The sequence below is a fragment of the Lonchura striata genome, chromosome 1 (genome assembly GCF_046129695.1).
Source record: "Lonchura striata isolate bLonStr1 chromosome 1, bLonStr1.mat, whole genome shotgun sequence".
Lineage (NCBI taxonomy): Eukaryota > Metazoa > Chordata > Aves > Passeriformes > Estrildidae > Lonchura > Lonchura striata.
In genome coordinates this window covers 90,307,007-90,332,782 of record NC_134603.1, presented here as the reverse complement: position 1 = coordinate 90,332,782, position 25,776 = coordinate 90,307,007, and the positions used below count along the sequence as shown (strand labels likewise).

The window sequence follows — 25,776 nt, the reverse complement described above, 5'->3', positions numbered from 1 at the left end:
ACCTTATTTTGGTTTGACTGGGAGTCTTTAGGAATCAGAGGAGTTCCTCCCCTTCCCCACCCAGTTTGTAGTATAATATTAATTAAGGATGTTTGGTAGCAAATTTAGGTTCTAAAATCATTATAATTAAGTAGGACAGATGAACAGAACTCTGCATTATGTGGCTTAAGCCAAATCAAATGGCTTGTAAAAAAAAAAAAAAATGCGCTATTTACATTGAGAAAGGTCTCAGTTTTAGTGATTGTGTGAGTCCCTCTGACCACATCAGATATTAGCAGGCATGTGCCTTTCCTGTTGACTTTACCACATGGATGAGATAGCGGTCAAGAGAAGAGTACCCTGAATTAGTAAAATATGTGGTATTCAGGTTATAACAGAAATATAAGAACACATCCCAACAAGTATATTATTATTATAATATTTCAATATTTGCTCTCTTTAAAAATAACATGGTAAAATTAAAAGTAATTGCCAAGCTGATGTTCACCATTTTACTGAAGAAAATAAAAGAGAATTGGTATGATTTTATATTAAAAAATTGTGCTCGAGAAACATGCCAACGAGTCTGATGTGGGTAAACACACTAGATGAAGATAAGTGAACCAGCATTTGGGATCTGGGGGATATCTGCATGGAAGTTACTGTAGGAGCCTGCTTAGAGATGCAGTTCCTCCTTTATAGCTATAGTTCAGTGGGAAACTCTCATTTTTAGCTGTTAAACCAGAGCAGCTCCTTTTTTTTCCTGTCAACTTCCTGATAGTCACAGGAGGAAAAAAGAAGCAGTGTTCTCATTTCAGCATCCCTAGTCCTCCTCCTTACTTCCCTGGAAGATAAAGCAAGCAAGCTATTTCTGTTACTCATATTTTCCTTCAGCATCCTTCCTTCAGGATCTTTCTCTCTTGTGAATCATTCCAGTGCCCATTCCTGTCCCCATTACCAGCTTTTTTAAACTTCACCTTAGGGGCTTGTTGGGTTTTCCCTGCACAGCATCGGGCCCTGCTGGAGAATAGGCTGGGATCTCTGTCATCTCCATCAGTAGGTGCTGGCTGGTAGCACTGGGATGGAGGAGCAGAACAACCACTGAAGTTATTTCTCTGTGATTCAGGAAGCTAATGTTGCTACAGTTTGCACTCAGTTTAAGCTTGGAAAGGCAGTTTTTGCTGCCTTGAAGTTTGTTTTCTCTTTTTCTTAACAGAAGCTTAGATTATGCGAGAATCGGTCACTGAGACCAGTGTGTATACACTTGCCAGGGAAATCTTGCAACTGTAAAGCATATGAGTGATTTTTAAGCCCCATTTGACTAATACCAGAAGGATTAGTGTGCTATTTTGTTTGATGCCAACACAAGAAAAACGTCATGTGCTTTGAACTGAAGGGTTACATTTACTTGGGTGGTGCTAAACTGAGGTGATGCAAGTCACTGTGTTAAAAGCCCTGGTATGCTCATGGCCCTGGGTCATAGAGATCTTCAGGCTGAGCCAGCAATTGTGCTACCTGTCATGAATGAATGGGGTGCAGGAGCAGCTCTTTGGCTCCTGAGAGAGCTGACATTGTGAGTGCAGGAAGTGTGAAACATTTGCTAATCCAGTGGCGGTCAGCTAAGCACTTTGGTCAGAAACGGCCGGGGTAACACACAAGCTTAGATCTTTGAGCCTCTAAGCTACCTTTTGCTTCCAAATATGGCTGTATAAATCCATTGACTTCCCTAGCATTCCTACACTAGCCTTATTCCAGTGCTCCCAATAGTAGAGTTGAGGCAACTCAGGGGAGGAGAAAGAGGTGAACAGAACAAAATCTTACTCTGCAATTTCATTATGCACACTTTCAACCACTTTGGCTTGGCACAGAATGTTCTTTCTGGCCACCAAGAACTGTGAGGCCCCAGTGAACCCTCAGCAGCACTTCTGCAGGTGCACCAGTCAGTACTGACATGGAAACCCTTCTCTAGCATGTCAGTATGTGTGTGCCACTGAACATGCACTAGTAACGATCCCATTTTTTAGGTCCACCCTACTCCAGTCTAGCTATCTGCTAATCATAGCCAGAAGAGACCATGTGAAATCCTCCAAGCTTAACTAGAGCAGTCCAGAAACCATATTAAAAAAAATTTAACAGAAGAAAAGCTTTAGCTCAGTTTAAAAATTGTCTGGGAGGTGGTGTAGGGGGTTCCTATCCCTGACACAGTGGGTATCTGGAATGCTGTGAGGCCACAGCTTTTGCCAAGTGCAAAGGTAATTGGAAAGAGCCAGGTCATGCTAGTCTTCAAACTTACTGCAGCAGCAGATCCAAGAGGCAATAAATAATAGCTTAGCACTCAGTCTTACCTGTACTGATCTTAGAGAACTTGGCATAAGGAAGCAAAGGTTGACCAAAGTCACCTTTAATCCATCTTCAATGTTAGCACTGGCCAAAGATCTCCTTCAGCCAATGCCAGTTTACTGCAGTTCTGCAGCACTTGTTCCAAAAAAAATCCCAAACTCGGTCACAGCAAGTGCTCAGCTGGAGGCAGGCAGGTCATGTATAAACCAGCTATGTTAGCTCACAGTTCTTCTGTGCCACTGTGCACCCCTGTAAAGACCATGCTGAGGTCCTTTCAACTTCTTCACTGGGCCTTTGATCTCTGCCAGCTTTGTGCATTCCTCTCTCATTGAAAAATGTTTTTTACCACCAACGAAATCTGTAAAAGAGATGTTATTCATTCAAACATCTTCACTCTGTAAAGGAAATGTAGATTCAATTCCTTTTGTGTATCTGAAATGCTGCTGCCAACCCTGTGCTATGAAAGGTGAGGGAAAACACAGAATGCTAATAAAAAATAATTAGTGACACCAGAGCAAGAAGATGTGCATGTCACAGATAATAAATTTGGCTCTGCACTGAACATAAAAGGGTTTGCCAAAGTTTTTTGCCTGTCTTTTCAATTCAGACAGGAGTTTACAACACTGAAAGTAGATGTTTAGGTTTGATCTCAGGTTGGCCCAAACATTAAATGACTCTGCTGACCTGTCCAAGCACAGGACCTTGGCCAGGCCTCAGGACTGATTTTTCTCTGAGTAGCCCCAGAGACCATCTCCCCTTCACACAAAGATTTCAAACACATAGGACTTGCTGTGGCTACCCTGCAGTATTGGATCAGCTTCATCAACACAGCATCACCTTGCTGTTGTATCTTTCTGAAAGATTACAGCGTTTGTTCTCTGGGTTTGATGTGATCTGGTTTTGCTTACACCCTAATGATCAACCATGAAAAAACTGAGTGAACTTGTTTTGAATTAGTAAATGCTGTTAGTTAAGCTTTTGAATATGTGTTTAATTTTCAGGTGGATGCCTAATTACTCTGTGACCTGTTTAGCATTTGAGACTAATTCCTTTCAAAGACTGGAGAAAAAAAAGAGGTTACATCCAAGCTAAAACGAAAAACACAAAGGATTTTTTTTTCCCCTGTATCACTTTAAAAATATTTCTGAACAAATTTTCAAAGTAGCTTGGTCTCAGTCCTAAAATGACAACTGCCAGCAGCTGGCTGGGCTAGTCTGAAAAGTAATAAAACTCACATGACCCAAAATTATACAATACCAAGACCATTTGTAACTACAGCTAGAGTTATTTGTCATTCTGGAAAAAATAGTGAAGTGTCTGGGGGTTTTCTTTGTTACAGTTTTTCTTAAAAGGGATTTTTTTTTTTTCAGAGGCAGCAGCAGAAGGGACTTCTGTTGGTTACTTTTTTTTCAGAGCTTAGTGATAACAAACAGGCAATACAATTTTGGCAGGAAAGTATTGCATCCCATGTTAGAGAATAAATTGTTCCCTTGATGATGTCCTGAGTGATAACCCTTCTCAGATTTATGGATTTTTCTCTATATTTGCATAGAAAGTCATTACAGCAGGCTTTTAGCTGATAACAGTAGCACATCGTGGCATGTTTCTGCATGTCTTACAACTCCCTGGACAAGCTATTGACCAGGTAGGTCACTTCCAATGGAGCAGACAGTCATTTTGTGCACTCTTTCTTGCATGGAACATAAGCCTTTTTGCTAGTCTTCAAGGTCCTGTCTCCCCTGTCTCTTTGCAAAGAGTATAGTACCTTCAGAAATCTCTTCTTTTTGTTTAAATTTTCTAGTCTGACACATCACAGGGAAAGAAAGAGAAGAAGGAAAGAACACATCTTTTTAAATGGCGGAAAGTAATTCCTTTTACTTGCCAGATTCAAAAAAAGCAATGCTTGTCCAGCTCTGCTGTTTCAGTGTTGATTTCAGTGCTAAAAATGATGCATGCCTCTTATATTGGAGTAGATTTCTCCAGAGAGCATATTTTCATTCAGATTCCTGTAACTATTGACCAGGAACAAGGTTAAATCGAGCCTGTTTAAAAATTAACCCGTTAAAAAAAAAATTACATAACGCTGTGGCACTCTTCAGGCAATCCTTTAGCTTTCTAGCATCAAGTCATCTCTGATGGTGTGCAGGCTGCATTTAAAGGCAAAGCGTTCCTATGCCTGGGAAGTTCTGTGCTGTTGCTTGAAACTGGTAATTCTTTGATGGTCTTTATATTGTTGTAGTGTGGAAATGAATATGGACGCTCATTTCTGCATTTATTTTCCTGGACACCATCTTTCAAAAATACACCTTTAAAGATGCCCGTTCTTAATTCCACGCCCCTAAAACAGCTCAAGCACTGGATACAGGGAAATGCAGGAAACTGTAGATGCTTTAGGAATCCTCTCTGTCAACACAGCTACCTTCAAGGCTGTGTTTTGACTGTCAGAGCAGGGGCATGTGACGGAAGCACTTTAGGAAGCAATAATTCAAAGCTCGTAGTAAATTTAAATCCCCTGGTTCAGAATCATCTGTGATTCTTGCTGTCAGGAAAACGGAGCTCAGTAAAGGTTAGATCTCTTCTCCTAGTGTATTTTCATTTGGGTTAATGTTTAAGCCGTGCCGGTGGCTGCGTCCAGGAGAACAGTGGCTGCTTGTACAGCTGTCAGTGGCGAGAGGCTGGGTGTGCGGGAGCCGTGCGAGCCCGGCGAGCACCTTGGCTGCAGCTGGCCCAGCCGCGTTGCCCTGCGAGCCGCCGGCTCCCCGCTTGCACCGGCGCGCTCATTGGTCGCAGCTATCGCCCTCCTCGCAGCCGCTGCTGCTGACAGGGTATCTCTCCTCTGCTGAGATTGCTGCCTTTGACCTACTTTGAAAATGGTGTGAACCAAGGTTCACAAATTGTCTTGGAAGGGTGCCACGAGGTTGGTGTGCAAACATGCGCGGTCTGGGAGGCTTCTGGCGGAGCAGAACTGGCTGTCTCCGTGTCCTTCCAGATGCAGCCCGCGTTCCTTTGCCAGCCCCGGCTTCACAATCCATCTTTGTGCTCTTGAGTGCAGCATATTGATTTCCCGGGCAGGCCTGCTAGGTTAGAGAGCCTCTGGCCAATAAGTCCTCCATGCCTTTTTGCTCTCAAAGCAGCTGAAGTAGTAATAAAGATGAATAAAGGGTTTCAGGCTGAGCTGTCAGCTGAAGCCTAACAGTAGTAGTGTAGTACTAGCTGTAGTAAAAGCAGTAGTAGTGGTATCAGAATACAAGTCACAAAGGAAAACTAAGCAGTGACATTTTATTCATACGGTTCATCTGTTTACTCTAATCCGATTGTTTGTAGTGTAATGTAAACTTACAATTACCAAAGCTGCTTTCCCTGCCAGGTGAACAGTTTAACCTGTAAGCCATTCCAAAATACAGATAGACGAGAAAATTCCACAGAAAGGAACAGCCTGGAGAATCGCAGTCTGAAAGATGTATGAGTCTGGGATTTCTTTTTCTCTTCATTGTCTCCCTTATATAAGATCTGTGCTGCAGAGGAAAGTTTCCACAGACTCAGAAAGATCATACACAGTTTCACATCTACTTGAAAGATAAGGCTTTTTTTTTTTTCCAATCCCCTCCCCAAGGCTAATATATTACATACCTACTCAGCACAGGGCTGCCTGTTATCTGATAAGATAATTAGCGTCAGACATGAGAAGAAGCATATGTACTTTTAAAAGGAGCATTACTGAAGGTTCACAGAGAGAGTTAAAGAGTACACTTATCAGAGCTTTTCCAGGCAGAAGACTTGTGCTAGTATTTGACTTTGGGTCAAGAAGTCCTTTAAGAAATTAGCAATGCAAATGTGTTTTACTTTATACATGTGGAATTTAAGTGTTTGGGACAGCCACAATAGAGCACTTTGGGGCTTTTTACAGATTTAACGTGGGCCAAGCGTTCAAACTCAGACTCTGAGTATTTTTTGTTTGTTTTATCCTCTGTAAAGACATCTGTTCTACATGGCTCTCCACCTTGGCTACAGTTCAATTTTCACTGACTTCCATCAGCTCCATTATGAAACCCAAGTGTAATCCTCTCTTTGCACCAGGACCAGCTTGTGACTCCTGAACAGACCTGCAGTTTACAGATGCCCTCAGCCACCCCTCCAGAAGCACATGGCTATGGTGAGCAGCCACCACCTTGAGGAAAGTACACCTCATCCTCCAGCTTGCCCCTCCCCTGCTGATTGAGTCACAAGCCCTTGAAGCCATGCTTTAGTACTTTAAAAATATAGAAAGCTGAGACAATGACCTCTATCAGCTCTAAAAGCTGAACAACCACTGATGCTTACCCTGCCTGAGGTGGTCTTTGCCAGTTGTTAAACAGCTCAACTGATCCTTTGATCCATGGTGATTGAAAGGGAAGAGGCAGGACCTGAAATGAGAACTTGACATCTGACATTTGTTGGTTCTGTTTTTGAAACAGCTGGCCCAAAGGCAGGAGCTCCTGTCTGAGCATGCCCGATGGATCTGCTGCAGCAAACCCTTCTGGCCTGACAGTTGTAATAATAAATCCCATAAATGAGCTGACATTTTGGCCTGGCAGGGCCTTTCGTAACCCACAGCTGGGAGCAATTATTTAATGAAAATTTTTAATAGATTAATAGTTTGCCCATGAGTTTGTAGCATAGAAGGCACTGGATTGTTTTTAGGGATGGTTGTTTTCTTTTAATAGCATATATGGAGCTTTCTGGGGGATGTGGCAGTGTTCCTCACCTAAAAAAGCAGGGATGGGACTGTGAGAAATGTGCAGTGTCCTTGTCACTTTCATCATTTAGTGTGACTGTGCAAGGCATGATGGCAAGCAGGGGAAACTGCAGCCAAAGCAAGGGTTCAGTTCTGGTCCCTGTAACAGGAGAAGGAGAAGCATTTTCAGCCTAGCCCAAAGGGAATACAGGTTGCAGCAGATAGAAGTATCAACTGCATGGAAAATACTTCTCCTCAAAATGTTTTTCCAATTAATTTCAAAGGAACAAATGGTCACTGATGCAGGGAGGAGGAAAATCCTTCCCACCTGATAAGTCTTGTTAATCAGATGGGAGTATCTAATGCATCAGCTTGTTGTACTTTGCTGTTTAAGCAATCAGCCATTCTGTTGAAGGAGCAGATTTTAAAAAGCATGTGGTTGGAGTGGTACAAAGGCCAACCCAACATTTCTTTTGTGTTGCCTATTGTTTTAGAAAACTTTTTGGAGTAACAGAAAAGATCAGGGAGACAGAATTAATACATCTACTGCCAGGCGTGTTCTGCCTTCAGCTCCTGCTCTTCTGTCTCATCCCAGTTCCTTACAGAAATGAAAGAAGGCTTGATCAGAAGAACTGCAAGGCAGTCAGTGAATATCAGTGTTAGAAATACTGACTGACACAGACATGGATGCAAAGAACTGCAATGTACCTTGCCACTGCCAGATGTCTACTCATCTGACGTTGCAGAAGGAGCTTAATACTGCTTTATATACCTCAGCTGACACTACTCACCTTGTCACATCTTTTGTGTGAGATGTTTTGTTTCACAGCCTCTGCTGAAATATCCCAGGTGCTCAAGCTAAATTAGGAGAAGAAACATAACCCAGTCTTTCCAAGTTTGAGCAAATGGACATGGAGATGAGGTATTTGGGGCTTCAGTAAGTGGAGGTTGTGATAGTCCCCTTTGACTTGGATCTTGCATCTAATCTTCCAGCTAATGTGTGGCCTGGTAAGCTTAATTCATGGATGGGACTTTCAAAGAGTGAGATACTACAGCTACCTCCCAAACTTTAGCTTGTCAAGTTGGCAAAAATCAACATCTAGCATCAGCTGTAAGGCAGCCAGTAACTTGATACTCATTACTGAAGTTTCAGGGTACCACAGGGTTACTACCTGCTACTACCCTTGTAATTTTTGCCAGTGAAAAATGATAGTGCATAATTTTTTATTGTATCATACTTGATATTTGATACTGTAGACCATCAAATGCTGCTAAAATGTATGGAGGAACTGTGCATATCAGAGGAAGCTCCTTGAAAGCATTCTCTTCCTTCTCCTAAGGTGGACCTAGAGGAGTCACAAGGAGCAGCTGTCTTCCTGTTTCCAAACTTCTCATCTCTGGAAGCTGACAAGGCTTCTTCCATACACATGTGAAACCATTGGAGAGCTGAGGAGATCATGTGGTGAATTATAGTGCCCACATTTCTGTAGATGTTATCTAAGTTTTCATATTCATTATTGCAAGCATAATTAATGCTTTCTCCTAATTATCTCAGTAGCTACCTGAAGCTGACATTGCACTGCAGAGCAAGTGGCCAGAGGTGAACCAAACAAGTCAAAGATATCAGTTGTGTTAAGCAGCTGGTTGTTTGAAAAGGACATGTAAATCAAATTGACCATGCTAGATAAAGACCATCGTACTTGCAAATGCAAAATAATTTCCTAAAAGATTTAAGCTTAAACCAATCCAGACGTGGTTTTGCACTGAAATATGAGAATGCCTATGTCTTCTACACTGGTTTAACCAAAATGGATTTAAAATTATGCCTTTAGAAAAACCAGGATACTTTTTCCTAGCAGTTTAGACCTAGATGATGACTGTAGAAGCAGAGGAGTGCTTTGAAATTCTTCCTTTCCTAACTATTCCAGGTGCTGAGGGCCTTTATTAGACATTTGTTGCACTTCTGTGAACTTTTGGGCTTTAGTATTTGCCTACAGAATATGCACAGAAGTAGGAAAACTCCATCTCCATTTCACAAGGACCAGACTGTTGTCTTTGCTCTGATGAATGCAGCGCAGCTGTGGTGTCCACATAAAATGATAACTGCATTTGCAATCACATGCTTGGAAAACTGGAACAAATGGGAGCAGACTGTCAGTTTACCATGCACACACTGCCATGGGTCTGTTCATAAATGTCTCCCCATTTTTTCCCTCCCTGCTATGCATGGAGGCTCTGCTTCATTGCATGGAGTCCTGGGTAGGTTTTCAAACTTGATCCTGGAAGGCTTTGAAGGAAATGGCTTTCTTTGTTTCCGAGATTGGGCCACCCTTTATGATCATGATAGCACATAAGTGCATTTCACAGAAGCAATGAAATTGTCAAGCAAAAGAAGGAAGCTTCTGGACACAGGACCTTCCCAGAAGTTTTATCTAGACTGAGGAACTCCTGCAATTAATAAGAGGTCTGTAGACATCATCTCTTTCCTAAAATGTCAAACTTCCTCTATAAGTTATAGAAACACAAAGTGCAAGTGTAACCCCTACAGATTTAATCAAACTCTTTCTCCTAAGGGGTGCTAAGGAAGGAAAAGTGGGAGAAATTATTGTTGCTATTTTTACATGCTTGGGAGCTGCTAAGCGATTATAATAATGGGAGTCATAAATTACTTCACCAATGCATTTGGAGATGAGACAGTGAATTGACTCCTCAGAGGCATACAAGATATGTAATCTGAATGACAGGTGCTGCAAGGGAGAAGGTTCAGGCACTGAGAAAGGAAAACTGTGGTTGAAACTGGATTTCTGTTCTGTTTCCCTGCTTTAATTCATTTGTGTTGCACGCAAAGCAGGCACTGCATTTGCAAGTTTAGTGGAAGTCTTTGCACCTGCTACCTGAAGGATGGTTCAGCAAAAGAAATTCAAAAGTTTTTTCAGTGGATTCTTTTTTCCTTTTGCTGTTCCCAAAAAAGAAGCTCATTCATATGCACTTGACAGTGAGAGGTAAATTTTCTGTGCAGTACAAGGTGACTTAACGACATGATTCTCAGGAACAGTAGCTGCAGCAAAATCCTCATGCCAAGGTATGTGAAAACATCAGTAGATGAATCCACTGCCCTGTGGCAATGGGAATCCTGGTCAATTAATTTTGTTCCAAGTGCTGAAACAAAGTCCACGACACAAATCTCCTGTCTGCAGCACTGTGATGCTCTGTCTTTGAGATTCTGTGCAGACTTCTTCCTGGTGCATTGCATTAATATTAAATTAAAAACACGCTACTCACATGGAACTTACATTCTAAAAAAAGCTCACATTATGCTGTAAGCCTTTATTACAAAATAATAGCAGTCGTGAGGTTAAAGTTTGTTCATACAGTTTTCTATAGAACATCTGTACATTTTTTTATGGAGGATAAAAGCTACGTTCCACGTGTAGCTTAGTCATACAAATATAGATAGATAATGAATAGTTTATTGAATTTCCTTTTAGATTTTACCATTCACTTATATTCATATAAAGCATGCAAAACATACCAGATTTTTGTAAGTGGTACTTGCTTTTCAGAAACTCAAATTTCTCTGTCAGTGTTCTGCAGAGGATGTGACCTGATATGAAAAGGACTTATTCCTCTAGGATTTAGCTTGTAGCTAGAGGCATAAATCAGAGATTCTCTGAAGTAGATTGTAATCCACACTGGAGAGAATAAAAAGAAATCACTAGATCCATGTGGAGCAGGACCTTGAAAAGCTTTATGAGGACCACATTCACTGGAACAGTAACCCAGCATCCAAACCATGGAAGCCCACACAGCCTTCAAAACCAAAATATTTCAGGGCTTTTGTGGCCTTCCATGATGCAGAAGCTGGACAGGATTTTTATTGAATCTGGCCTTAAATAAGCAAAAGAATTTTGTAATCAGTACATGGCTTAACAGGAAGCCAGAAAAATTCTTTTATTATTGGAATGATATGGTGGGAAAGCTTAGCCCTAGATACAGTCCTGGCTGCTGAGCTCAAAAAAAATTTGCCTGCAAGCAAAACTAGCTGGGAGTACTGTAAACTCCTGATTAACCTGAATTGGAAAAGGTATGTATTGCAATCTCATGTTTTTACTTATACCTTACTTACACCTTACTCATACCTTACTTTAAAAATGCTGACCCTTCACCCTACAAAAATGTTTCCAAGACCTTAAACAGACCTGAACCTTGAACCCTGAACCACCTTCTCTTTTTCTCATATTGTAGAAGTATTTTCAGGTAATGGTAGAGCACTCTGGATACAGTTCTAGAGCTCCTTACTTCCACTCCAGGTGTCAAAGAGCAGGGACTATTAGAAAGCAATATGTAGCAATCCTCAGCCCTGATGGTATTTCATTCAGCATTTACCCTCCTGAAGCAGTTGCTTGCTGTATTGCCAGGAGTTCTAAAGTTTTGGTAGAATACATGCAGAGCAGTAAATAAGTGACCACTGCATGATGGTGTAGATTCAAAAGGGATTATTACATTATGCTATGCTGTGAACTTGAAATTATCCCAGTGCTCTCCAGTGAGACATGTGCCATAGTGGAGCCAGCAGAAGGGACAGTCATTTTAACTGCAATTGCTTTTTCTCACCTTGAAGTTCTATTTTCATGTTGTAGATGCAGAGATTTGGATGGCATTCAAAAATGTCCAAAGGGACATTAACCAACATCTGAGAGCATTGTGGAGACTCAGATAAGTGGACAGGGCTCATTTGGGGTCTAGATGAGTGGATCTGAGGTCATTCCTTCAGCTTCAGAGTATACCTGTAAGTGATAATGATTTCACCCGGAGAAGCATGTAAGCATTTCCATAAACAGGGTGTGCATTGTGTAGCAAAATCAAAGCTATGCAGTAATAACTACCCTGCGGCTAAATGGATGCTTTTTCCACAGCTGAATCCTTAGAGAGATTATATAGTTTTTAGTCATTCATTGCCATGTGACTTATTAAAACAATTAACAGGCAAAAAAAGTGGTTCTTTTTAGTGGTTTGGCAAAGACTATACAGTATGAAGTTCAAGCAGAGTGAGTTTCTACCTCTGTTAGTAGCAGTGTGTGAAGTGGCCAGGGCTGTGGTTCTCTTCTTAGCTTCCCCTCTAGCTCACTGTTTGACTTTGGAAAAATCTCCTGGCCACTTTGGGTTTTCAAGTCATTATGAACTCAAAACTTGTATCAGCTTCTCTAAAAGATTTGTGGGCTCTCCAGGCAAACCTGGGTCCAGCTCTGGGGTTGGGCCTGATGGGTTTATAATTTGAGCCCTGTGTACACAAGGTTTGAGGTTTTGACATGTAACCAGATGAAACATAATGGTTTCAGCTGAGTTTTGCTTCAAATTCTTGCATTCAGCTGCACTCCTCACTTAAAAAGAAGGCCCGAAGGTGGCAGAGCTAAGTGAAGAAATTGTCCACTGAGGGCTTCTAGGAGAAAACCATAAAGTTTCACCAAGTCTGACCTAAAATTAAAGCTCTATGTGTATAATTAACTGTGGTTTTATATCCAGTGCAATTGCCTGTACCCTGTCCCAGAAGGAGATTATGAGACACAGGTGCATAACATTTAAAACCTGCACATTGAAAGAACTCTGCAGACAAACCTGGAAACCTTGTGAGTGACAACACAGATTTTCCCTGTTTGAAATGCCTTGTCTTGCCTCCATTCCTTCCTCCCAAACATCCGAATGGTACTGTGCAAACGTAGCTTGTGATTTTAGCAATGAGCTACCACCCCAGGACTTGCAGGATGTGTCTTCCAAATTTCCTGCAAGGTGGTATTCAGATTCTTTGCTAGTTTAGTCACAGCGTCACTCAAATGCACCTCATTCCCATTGACAAGGTTGCTGTGTTTGGGTCCTACTTTGCTAGACCTATGTGTCTCTGTCTGGCCTTATAGCTGTGTTCTGGACCTGCAAATGTTTCTGAGGTCTGTGAAACCAGTAGAGCCTGACATCAGCTCTAGTTTGTCAGTGATTTAAACTCATTTCCGTGCTATAGTGCTGTGGACACTCCAGCTTATAGCCCACACCTTGGCACACAGTTAATGTAGCTAGCTAAATAACGCAGGCTTAGCGGAAGAACTTTCCGCAAACAATTGTTATTTTCTTAGGCAACCTACTTCAAGGACATGAAGGCTGGGTGAGCTCTGGGTCATGATTTGCTCAGGCTGTTCATGATTTGCTCAGGCTGTATTTGTATCACAAGCATGGAAGCTATTGCCAGTGCTAGATTTAGCTGGCCACACCATAGGCTGTGTCCCAGCTTGGAGGAAACCCAGGTACCTCCCCCTAGGCTCCTGTGCTGGAGGGACCCTCAGGGGCTGGGCTGGCTTGGGCTGGTGTTAGTCCTGATTCACACCGCTACTGTGCAGGGGAAAAGGAGCACAGGACCTTCAGGGCCAGTCAGCTCTTGGGGACGTAGCTGCTCCCCAGCACTCAGGGGGAACTTAAGAGGGCAGAGTCTGGCACTGCGTTGTGTAACTTTATTTTAAAGAACTAACTGTGATTTTTATATGGAGCATTTGTGTGTCAAAAATGCAGCTCTTTTTATTTAGTGAAATATCCTTTGGAAAACATTACAATCATGACAGGTTTTCATATTTATTTTATATTCAGTTCAGGATTATACATGATCAGCTTTAGGGCCTTGTAGGAGCCAAGAGAATATAAAGGTTGTCAGAAAATTGGAGGCTTTATACCAAGCTGTTTTGATTTAACTGGCAGACCATTTAAAGTTACTTAGATTTGGGGAGAAGCAGAACCTTTCAGAAATGTCAGTCTTCCAAGTGCTGCAATTTCTGACTGGCACCCACTCTCCAAAGTACTGACCTCAGCACCGACAGGAGAACGGCATCAGCATCTTCAAACTGTATTTTGTTATTAGTGTTCAGTAGTTTTGCCATTTCTGAGTAGATAAGTTTCCCCTGGAGATGTAGTAGCATCTGGGCTTTCTTGCAGCTGAGTTTAAAGCTGCCTGGTTCCCTGAAATGAAGTGACAGCTTTTAGTCTTCGACAGGAACGTGTGAATGTATTCGGGTTCATTTATAACACACAGAGAAGAAAATTGATATTAGGGGGGAAAAGAAAAAAAATGGAGAGGAAAGATAAAAAAATATCTGAGGGCTTCATCTGCCCAGGGAGGTAGTATAATGCATCCACATACTTCAGTCCACGTGAGCAGAGTAGTAATGGGATACACACACGCACACAAGCTGGGATCCTTTTCAGTCAGTTGAATTATTCTTTTGGTCAAAGGTATTTTTCTTAGTTCTAATAATAAACACTGAAATCTTAGGTTAGTGCAACATACAAAGATAGACTTTAATATACACAATGCTGGTTACGTAGAACTGTTTCCAGTACACAATGGCCACATTGTTTCTCTTTTTTATGTTTCCACAAAAGTATAAAAGAGCATCATGCTACAGACAGCACATTTTAGTCTGAAGTGGAACTGGCAGAGGATTTCAATGGAAAGTTGATTTATTTCAAGGGATTATGGGAGTCCAGGGATAAAGCTGGCACCCGGCCACAGGGAGAGCCCTTGACCTAGAAGCAGGAACAGTTTTCAAAGCTGTACATGTACATAACTGAGCAGAACACTTTAATTTAGTGCAAAGCATAACCTGAATTCCTTCTCTGAGGGAAGATGAAAGAAAGAAATTTTACTTCTTCTAGGACGTTGGAAGCTGTATCCAAAGCTCTTTGCCTATTTTACATCTTATTCTGCAGCATTGCAGGAAGCAATTGTTTGTGACAAAAGGCCACTTTCTTCCCTGCTTAACTGGGAAAGCAAAATGAGCTGCCACTCATAAAACTGACTGGATACAGAATTGATTTGTGTTTCCTGATAGATGAAACAAGTTAACAGACCACTACAGGTTACTCTCTAAATCAACATAAGAAACATAATTGCATTGTCTTTCCTCCCCCCTTCCTCTAGGCCTTGAGCAGTAATTATAAAGACTTTAAATCTCCCTAGTGACATCAGCTGGTTAAAAAAATTTGGATCACAGGAATAATGTAACCCAAAGCCTGCTTTCAGCAGCATTGTTCACACTCCAGAGAAGGCAATTCTATACAAAATACTCTTCCAAATCTATGCTCTATTAATTTTAGTGGTAGTTTTCAGTAAGCTTCACACTGGGATCCACATCACCAGGCCTATTCCTTAGTCAGAAGGTACTAAGTATAACAGCAATAAGACACATATTTAAAACTCTATTTTGGAGCATTTTGTGAAGACTCTGTATTCTATCAAACATGCCATAGTAATTACATTTACTAGAAGTTCTTAAGCAATAATAGGCTTCTAGCTCGGCTGCCCTTAGAATCCGTCATAAACTTCAGCCACCTAATTAAGTGCTTTATTCTGCAGCTTCCAGTCTGGCCAAAGGACCACAGGCATCTGTAGGTATCTGACCTGAATTAAGGACTCTGGGTTTGAGCCCTGTGTTTCCAGACAGTGCGTCTGACTGTTACAGCAAAACCACAAAATGCCAGATGGTTTCAACATATTACACTGATGCTGTATGGGCATCCAGCATCAGTGTGTGCCTTCCTGCAAAATTTCACATGCTGAAACAACTTCTTGCAGTGTGGAGACAACACTGTGCCTGAAAACAAAGATTAAACGACACTGGCGTTGCTCAGCCTTTTGTCAACTTCTGGTCTGGGGAAAACTGTCAGCTGTTCTAAAATTAGAAGATAACGTAATGTTGGCTACAATAGGGTATTAACTCTGGGTAGGCTTCTTCATTATCAACTTCCTTGTTGAACTTTAATCCTTATTTTATGACCCTTCTGCTTGTTTGGGTATAGCTTGCATCATGGGTGCAAACTGCCCATCATGGCATATTTGTAGAGTGAGTTTGTTTTAAGTTTGTTTTAAGATGAGACTGGTCAGCTATAACAAGTGGGGACTGAAAGGCTTTCCCACCATCCAAACTGTGGCTGAGTCAGAGGCCACATTGGGAGGTCCTTTTGTTACGTCACCTAAAGCAAGCTTCCATGAGACCACCAAGTCCCCCTGCATGCTGACTAGTCTGCTGCTTTCCTCCTAACGTGCATACAAATACCCTGGATCCCTAGAGAGATGGGATAGAGCCATGAAGCCAGCTCTGTGCAACAGAGGGAGTGTGTGCATACACCCTTTTGTCAGGATTTGGAAGGCAGGCCCCAACCTTTTGCATTTTCTGAGCTCACTCTTTCAATGCTGTGAAGCTCTTTAAACACCCAAAATATACCTCTGTTGGTACTCTGAGCCTGCATCTGCAAAACTGGTGGGGTTGGTGCCTGCTTCCCTACTTAATCTGTGAAAGAAGGCAAATTTGTCTCTAAGAGGAGAGGGAGACGTTCAGCTAGTCCTGCTTCTTTAACATAAGCTGTCGAGATGTAGATAAGGTACCCCAGCTCCAGGTATCATAGGAGATGCAGGCAGTGCAAGTGCATGAGATGAAACCAAGGCTGCATTTGTCATTCTGCAGGGTTTGAGACTCCCATCCAGGAATCCCATGAAATACAAGTGTATTAAATCCTGCCTACAGGCAGCTGCCAGGATCTTTTCTTGGCCATACCTATTTCTTCTAGAGCAGTAAGAATTGGGCCTGGCAAGCCTGATCCTGAACTGGGTTACACAAAAATTTCTCCTTGTGCATGCTGAAAGAAACTGAACTACCAGCTCATTTTACCCCTCATTAGGTGATGGGAAGTTGCATGCTTTTGGGAGGTCAGCTCACCATCCCTGCCACGGTGTTCAGGAATTCCTGAGAGGCTGCCATTATAAGGCAGGAACAACTGCACTGTGTAACGAGGTGCCCATTCCTTTACCCATGCTTCCTCCCAGTTCTCTATGTCCTTTCTGGAGAAGTTTTATATCTGAGATATCACAAGTACTCCAGCTGTAGCTACAGTATTTGTAATCTAGTGTATTGTCCCTGAACACATCCTTCTGGAGAACTTAGCACTGGGATGTCATGAAGAGATGGGGAGGAAAAAAAGGAATGCTTTCTTTTTTAAGGGTTTTAAAAAAATATCTTTGTGCATTGATTGCTTTTTGCAGCCAGGTTACCAGGGACATTCTGTGAAGAAAGCTGTGCTTGAATTAATTTTCAGCTTATGTTGTAACACCACTCCTCACCATTAGTACCAGTAAGTTTATAATCAAATACATGGCAACTGCACCACCAGGCCATCAAGGTCACTTTTAATTCACAGTCCTGTCTGTGATTTGGTGTAGAAAATATAATTATGAAATCCCTCAGGAAAGGGCTGTCTTGATGTGGCCAGGCACATACTACTAGTAAGCATTTATATAGCATCTTTTCGACTGATAGAAATTAATAAAAAGGAAGAACAGAAACATTTCATGTAATTTTTCCATAGCAAGAAAACATGTAACCGATTTTACTGTGTGTGGCTTATAATTATTCTTTTTCGTATCTACCAATTATGGCAAAGGACAGGAGAACTCTAATGACAGTAATGTTAACTGAATAAAATTTTAGTTACTTTAGCTTTAGTGAATAATTTGTCTTCCTCAACCTGATTTACTAATATCTTTGTTGACAAGGCTCCTCATTCTGTGCATTCATTTTGTAGCTAGAGAGGGATTGTTTATAATTTACAGTTTAAGTCTGAGTGCTGTTATTTCACACTGTCAAAGAGCATCTGTTACAGTAGATAGCTCTTCATATGTTAGTGCCACAAAAAATGAAGCATACCAGCCATGTTAGCAGCCAGTTTATGAGCACCCAGTAATGTTCAGATGTGTAAAGGGGAATTTCTTTTGAAAGGGCAGAAAATAGAATTGCATAAGTGAATTCTTAGTGTGGTCATCAACAATGGGATGAGCTTGTGTAGGACTCACTCACACCAGCTGTGTAAACCAGGTTCAACACTGTTTCTCTGTGTGGGGTAAAATCTGGGCTAAAATTTGTTTGTAGGCATCATCCCTCCAGGCTTCCCAGTGTTTTAACCACAAGTTTTCCAGAAGATAGCCTACATACTTCCTGATTCTGTAAGCAGAATAAATGTAGATCTGATTTAGCTGTAACCATACACATACAAATTTTAGCATAGTTTTCGTGGTTGGTTTTGTCAGTACAGATAGGACAAAGTAATTTCATAGTGTGTTGGAATTAATGCTGTTTGTCTTGTGACAAAACCCCAAACCTCGTCAATAAACCCTAGCAAGGGATTTGTTGTATTTAGGGCTGCTTATGAAGCCCTATTTCCTTTAAACTTGATTACATGTCCTTATTTCTGCCTGTTTGCCTGCAGAGAACAGAACAGTAAAAGCTGTAGTGTATGAGGTTTCTCTTCACTGTACCTTGGTGAAGGCAAGCAAGGGTTCTCAATGGTGTAGCTGGCACTAGGCAAATGGTACTGTACAAGGTTTTACCACTGCTGATAAAATCCTAACCCTTGATCAGTCATGCTTTGAACTCAGTTCATACTGTCGCCACAAGTATTATCCCTGTCTCTACAGAAATATTAGTTGTGACTTCATAGATAAAATCAAACTGTATACTGATTACAAGTGCATACGTGTTTACTGTGGGCTTCCTGTGCCCCTAAAATTGTAGTCTAGCCAGCTTTAATGGAGCTCTTTATTTCAGAATAAAGCTGATCATCTAAAGCCCGGAATATGAGTAGTACAACTTGATCTCAGCTGTGGTTGTGGATCCTCAAAATCTTATTAAATCAGGCCTTAAAATTACCTGTTAGAGACCACACATCCAGTCAGTGACATGTGTTGTACTTTTTCCAGCTGCCCATAGACTCATGAAAGTATGAGGTTTAAAAGAACATGAAAAAGTGTCTTCAAATGTAATGCAGTTTAAAAAACAAAAAAGAGTTGGACATTGCTAGTTACATCAAGTGCTTGTGTTCCACTCTACCTCATATTTCCTTTGATCTATTTTAAAGTCATTACAAACTTTGCTAAAATCCAAATTCCACAATCTTTCCCCTGCCCCCCAAAGTGTCCTTTTGCCTTGGACTCATATTTTGAGAAGCCTACTTCTTTTGTGTTACTAAAATGCCAAGATTTTAATGGAATGCTTTATTAGGTTTCCAAGTGCTTCTGGCCAATAACAAGCAAAGTTCAGCTCAGTAGTTTTAATCTCACAAACATCAAATCTGTTTTCCCTGCATGTGAGAAGAGCCATGCAGCTCTTAAGAAGATTAAAGCTATAAATTCTAACATTACAAGGGCCAATACTTTCACAGTCCAGATCAGGATGTTTTTTTTTAATGTAAGTTTGTCCTCATGTGATTTTCTAATATTCCTTGAGTTTTGACTGGGCCTACCCCATCTCTTATCCCACTGTGTACTAAGGTATACTATTTGTGGAAGGTGAATATATTGCTTTTTCTTTTTTCCTGCCTCTTTATTTCAATGTTAGGAGGTAAATTATATCATTTTCATTATCAATGCAGCTCAGAAAACCATCTGTTGCTAAAGACACCAGGATCAGCAGTCAGCCACCCTCAAAGTAAGCAGCTGTAAATCTAGGGTGACTATACTTTCTAAATGCAGAGAGGCTTTTACATTAATCTCCTGGACTTGCTGAGTAGCTGGTACAGTGCCCAAATGCAAGTAAACTCAATTAGTAAAAATATACGTGATGTGGCACTTCAATGTATGGCGTTTAAACATGTGTTCTATAAAGCAGAAGTGCTCTGTTCAAGTCCCAGATACTCTGCTGTTCTGTTCTGCACATATGATTGAGTTATTTTCCTGGTTGCCAAATAGCAATAGCACTGTTCTGTTTTCACAAAGGTGCAGTGCTGCTATCATTTACACAGGTGTGGATCTGAAGAAACTCAGGCGACTTTTTAGGACTCTGGATGCTCAGCAACTCTGAAAAATTACACTTTACAGCAGTCACTGAAAAGCTACTGTGCAAATCAGCTTTAATGTTCTTGTGTTTTATATGTGCAGAATTACATGAAACGTACTATTACAAGCAGATAAGAAACATTTGCAAGAAACATACGTTTTTATGCTCTGCATAACAGGGTGGGTCTGGGTACATTACTTTGCCACTTAAGACTATGGACAAGTTTCCTTCTTTACCTCCTTTAGCAATATAGCAGGCTACACCTCTTTTTTTATGGCAAGCTGATCAAAGTCAATTTATTCAAGTGCAAGTTCTCTAAGATCCTTGTGCTCCACTGTGTAACAGAAGGGCTTAGGTCTGGGTGTGGTGTTCTTGACCTTCTAGTCTTTTGTCTTTCCAGCCTGTTTTGCTTCCTCTGTCTGCCCAGTTTTAGCCAGAAGAGTGATCTAAAGAGACCCTGTTTGTTTTCCATGCACATTATGATAGGCTGCCATTGTGTAACAACATACAGTATGCAGGATAAAACACCCTGCTTATTATAGTGTAGTTAAAAGGCCTGTCACTATTTCCATTTCAAATTCCTATTTTCAGGAGTTTACTAGTGAGCCGTAACAAATTGCAGGCAGGAAACTTGGCAGTCACATTCCCAGCCTAAGAGCAAATGCTTTAACCAAGTTTTAAATAAATAAATTAATTAATATTAATGGCATGTGTTTCCAGCATGCAAAAGAAAGGAGGTTTTGTTATTGTTTTGTTTGTTTTATCTTTGAAACAAATGATGATGATTAAGGAGGGTATTTACATACCAACCACCCTAATACACCAGACCACGAGCAGTGCTACCAAATGATGGAGATGATGGTGATCATTCCTAACTCTCCTAAAAGGAATATCAAAAAAGAAGGACTATTAATCAATGCATATAAGGTATTAATTCCTAAATATTGGGAAGAACAGAAGGGAGTTGTATATCGTAAATAGTTACAGTGGTAACAAAGCACAGCTTGATAACCATGGTGGGCGAGAGTAAAATTCTTTGGGGTTAGCTTAAAAGGAACAAGCATCAAAGAAAACAAAATAGTAACACTGTGGAGTTGAAGAGTTTGAAGTAGAATAACTAGCAGGTGAAACATTTGAAGGGTAAATGTATTTTCATTATATTTTAAAAATCCAGATTTTAATTATACAGCCATATATTCAGAGTTTAAAGTCTTGAAATAATTAAAAACCAATTTTTGGTCTGTTGTGCAGATATTAGGGATTTCAAGATGGTAAATTTTACACATTTCTCTTTCTGTTCATTGAAGATTTGAGCACTAGAGGGAATCTAGGAACTGGTGACCATAAACTACACTGGTTCAATGTGCTACTAAGGGAAAATGCCACTACAAGAGTAACAGATTCAGAGGAAGCAATATACTGGAACTTAAGTAATCCATTTAACATTTTGGCTAGTAAGAAGCATTAAAAATGTGAACATGTCAAAGGCAAATACTCAAAAAGCAAAATAAATAGGGAGAAGCAGGTTCTTCAAGAGTAAAAGGGACTTGGTTGTTGTTGGAAGTTTTTCTTTCATTTTGTTATCAGAAAATTATAATTTTTGTAGGTTGAAATAGGAAACTACTGTTATTTCACCTTTGGAGAAATCTACCTTTTTGTCCAACTGATTGTTTGACATTTCTGGAAAGTCAACTGGCCTCAAAACTGCAGTCTTTTCTCAGGAGGTAGCTGTTCTGATAGATAAGTCACATAATGGAGTATTTCACTGCATCATTTACTGCAGACAGCATAACCTGTGTGCCTATGCTGTAAACTGCCTGGGGAGGAAACTTGGACTTACATAACTGACTAGAGCACCTAGTTTGAACAGGAAAGGGGTGCTGATCCACATTTAGGGATCTGAGGGATTATTAAAATCTAAAATAAAAAAGATTTTAGAAAATCACCAAAGGAAAAAATTTTATTTCCAGCTACAAGGAGATTTTGTGATGTCATTGGTGAGACCTTAAATATGTGCAAGGTTGAGATAAACATGTCTTAGTTCAGATAATTATTTTTGGAGGCCAGACAATGACTCCTATACAAGTTGAGCCTTTTAGGGACAGTTGTAGAGCCTGCAAGCTCCTCTTCTGCAATTTTCAGGATGATTGCTACATGGGACTCGAAGAAACTCTTCAACTTGGCAGTGATTCATGCTGAGCTAAAAGCTTCTGGGAGTGTTCCTGGGAACCTCTGATACTCTGAAGAGACGCTAAGGAGAGACAGCAGTGTTGCTGGGATGCTTGCCCAGATGATAAACTATGCAGGAATTTCCCTACAGCTGATAAACTCTGCTCAGGACCCTGTGAAATATATACATTGTGCAACAATACCTATAGGCTCTCAGAAATACCCTTGGGGGCAGCAGCCACTGGTATTCAGTAGTCACAAGGTCTTTCCCCTCTGCTCCGTCCTCCCAAAGTGGGTACCTGGTTTAACTCAGAGTTGTTTGAGGAATTTCTTGCCCTTTCCAACCCCCCTGCTCCCCCTGCTATGCGTTTTTAACCAGCAGGGGGGAACAGGAAGGCTCAAGAATTAGAATTATGTATATATGATACATGATGAAGACTCTGCAAAGAATATATCCTATCATATAAACATGAAAGGAAAAAAAAGGCTGAAGTTGTAATACAGCAAGGGTGGCAAGGTCCTTTAGATATAGCTTCAGTTTGCAAGATTTTGGGGTGTATTAAGAAAAAGTATGCTTTGAGCTGTGTCTGGAGATGGATCACTATGGAGGGAGGTGGTGGTACCTCTATATGCAATTGTCAGGTTTACTGCAAAAGGAGCAGCATTCAGGGGGTAGCAGGAAGGGCAGTTGTAGAAGGCAGAGAAGATCTTGGCTGAGACTCTCTCTGGGCTTTCTTTGCGTTTACCAGCAGGCAAAGGGTGTTCATCTGTGCAGTTATTGCGGGATAGCTGGTATCCTGTAAATCCACACCCTTGAATGCCTCACTAAAACATGTTCATGAGGACATACCCTCAAGCACAAAGCTCACTTTAAATGTATGATTCAGAACCATTAGGACAACAGGACAACTTGTACACCTTAAATTAGACACCAAGTTTACACACCTAGCTGAAGATGGTCCAATTAAGGGAGAGAAATTACTTAATACTTATGTCCTAAGAAATGAGATACATCATGGAAAGGGGAGAGACAGATTAAATGGCAGGAAAACCATCTGGCAGTTCCACTTTTGTAACATGTCATATTTTTCAGACCTATTATGCATATCAGTGTGTGAAATAATCTGAGTTTGGTGGGAGATGTCCCATCAGTTCTGATTTTTTACACAGGAATGGACTGGTTGACAGAGGTAATTTATGAAATGGGAAGGGTTTTAGTCAGCATGTGTTGCTAAACAAGTATGAAAAAAATGTAGATAGAACCATGGGTTTATTTTTGTTTACATTACTACTGTTTTCTCCTGTCCTTGATATGTGGAATTGTTGCTTTTCCGAGTCCTTGGCTGAGCCCTGGGAAAAGAGATCATTCTGTATTGCTTTTATAGTAATAATACTTGTATTTCACTGTGTCACCACTGTTCAGTGGAATAAAAGGACAATTTTTACTATCACTTTTCTACAGTCAGAATAGCAGAGAGATTGCAGATGTCTCAGGGCTAAGACCAAGACAGAGGGACTCAAAACCAGGTAAGAATTGCAGCAGAAACAATGAAGGCCTTGACTGGTTTTGGTAACAAGCTTTCCAGCTTGGGAGGGGGAATATGTTAGAGGGTTGCAATATGATAGATCTGTGCAACATTGAGAGTATGGGTAGAGACTGGCCATTCCCTGTCTCAGTGCAAGTGCTAAGAACACTGAGTGAAGCAGGCAGGATGAGGGGATTCTTCTAGCATCAGGGACGTGACCTGTGCAATGTGACATAGCACATACCTACAATTTACAGATGTCCATGGAGAAGGCTAGAAATTTTGGGAGATAAATCCATTGAGGGTCACTAAATGGGCAGAAACCACATTCTGCTCAGGAAGTTCCTTAAGCTGAAGATAGTGGGAGGCTGGATAGTACATAGATAAACTAGTATATAATGCCATTGTCTCCCTAAGCATCTGATCACTGTTGTCCTATGGCCACTGTGTGGCCATTCTTATGTCCTCTAGTACAAAGAACATGAGAGGATTCCCAAGACAAGAGGAAATGGCCTCAAGTTGCACCATGAGAGGTTGGAATCGGATATTAGGAGATTTTTTTTTTTTTACAGAAAGGGTTGAAAAGAATTGTAACAGATTGCCAAGGGAAGTGGTGCAGTCAGTATTCTTAAAAAGTTCAAAAAATGGCTATGGCATTGAGGACTTGGTTTAATGGTGAAGATGCTGGTGGTGCTGGGCTGACAATTTGGACTTGATGATCTTAAAAGTCTTTTCCAACCTTAATGATTATATGATTCTATGAGAGTATAAGCTGTGAAAACTCTGTAGTGGGAAATGTTCCAAAACTAGGGTCTCTTGAGTAGGAAAGCTGGTTGTGAGATGGTTCTGCCCCCAAGGTATCCACTCCATTCTGTTGTCTATACTTGACCCCATGACAAAACAGTCCACGCATGAGCAAATTTATCCATGTGATAGAACCTACATTTCACAAGAGTTTGAATTTTATGATCTTTGAAGAGGCTCTGAGGCAAAACCCCACTCACTTTAGGAGAAGACTAGAGATGAGCTTTCAGCAGGTAGATGTTTCTGGTCTACCTGGTTACCCAGGTAAGTTCCTTTTGATAAAACTTCTTTCACACTGTTGTGTTTTGCTTGTAATTGCTATGTCTGAGGGCTTCTAGAGCTTTGAATGGGTATCTTTCATTACCTTAAATATAAGTAAATCGATAATATCATATTAGAATGATATAAGAGCAGACCAAGGACAGATCAAGCAGAGTAAGAGAGGCATAAATGGGAGCTCTTCTGTGGAAAAATTGGGTAGGGGAAAGAGAGACATGATATGACATCTCAGTCAATATAAGAACCTTTTTTGTCATTAGTAGAAAGGCCTCTGCTGAAGGGTAAAGAGAGAACACGAAGATCTGGCAGATCTCTGAGGGAAAGATGCTGCCTCTGTGCAGTAAGAAGTCAAAGTGATGCCAGTCTAGTTATAATATGGTCTGCACATGCTGAAATAACTCTGATTTAATGTCATATCCTACCTCAGGCCTCCTGTCACTTTTCCCAGGAGTCTTCTTTTTAAAACTCTGGAGTTTTAGGGTTCTGTGGGCATGTACCTGTCACCTTGCAAAAGAAACTTGAAAAATACCCTGTCAGTTTGTAATTGGATAAATTGAAGGTAAATGTTTACCATGCTCACTTAGGTTGTTGGTCAAAGCCTTGCAAGGCTGAGGAATTCCTACCCTCCAGGCAATACACTGTCATGACTGTTGTCCATCTCTGCCTGGTGATTTTCCAATTATGAGTCAAATATAAGGGGATATAGCAATTATTTCACACCAAAATTATTCAGTTTCAATTTTTGTTTGATACTTAGGAACGGTTCAAAGTCTTCATTCCTGTGCATTAGGTGATTGCAGTTTTTTGCTATATGATACCCTTTGAAAACAAAGGAATTCAGCTCTTTCTTATGTAGATGAAGCCTGTATTTCAGAATCATTACTGTCTTTTGGTTAATTCTGTCTTAGTTCTTTTTGAAGAAGATATAGATACAATATAACTTTGGTATTGAACATTAGGCAGCTTGCACTTCTCACTGTCTTGAAACCAAAAGCATGAGCCTAAACTTACCTATATTGGATGAATTTGGTAAACCAAACTTCTGAATTTGCATGACAGCTTTGGGGGCAAGGCCTGTGTGTATCATATTTTGTGAAGAGGTAGA

The 25,776-nt window shown here is 40.8% G+C and overlaps 1 protein-coding gene across 6 annotated transcripts in view; it reads left to right on the top strand.

Moving 5' to 3' along the window:
* Positions 1-25,776, top strand: part of ATXN1 (ataxin 1) — a 367,335-nt gene that overhangs the window by 114,920 nt on the left and 226,639 nt on the right. Inside the window, exon 4 of one of the 6 annotated variants that reach the window (XM_031503950.2) lies at positions 23,525-23,589. The exons of the other annotated variants lie outside the window; for them this stretch is intronic. The gene's annotated coding sequence lies outside the window, so the exon portion shown is untranslated. The remainder of the gene's footprint in view (positions 1-23,524; positions 23,590-25,776) is intronic. 6 annotated transcript variants of the gene reach the window in all.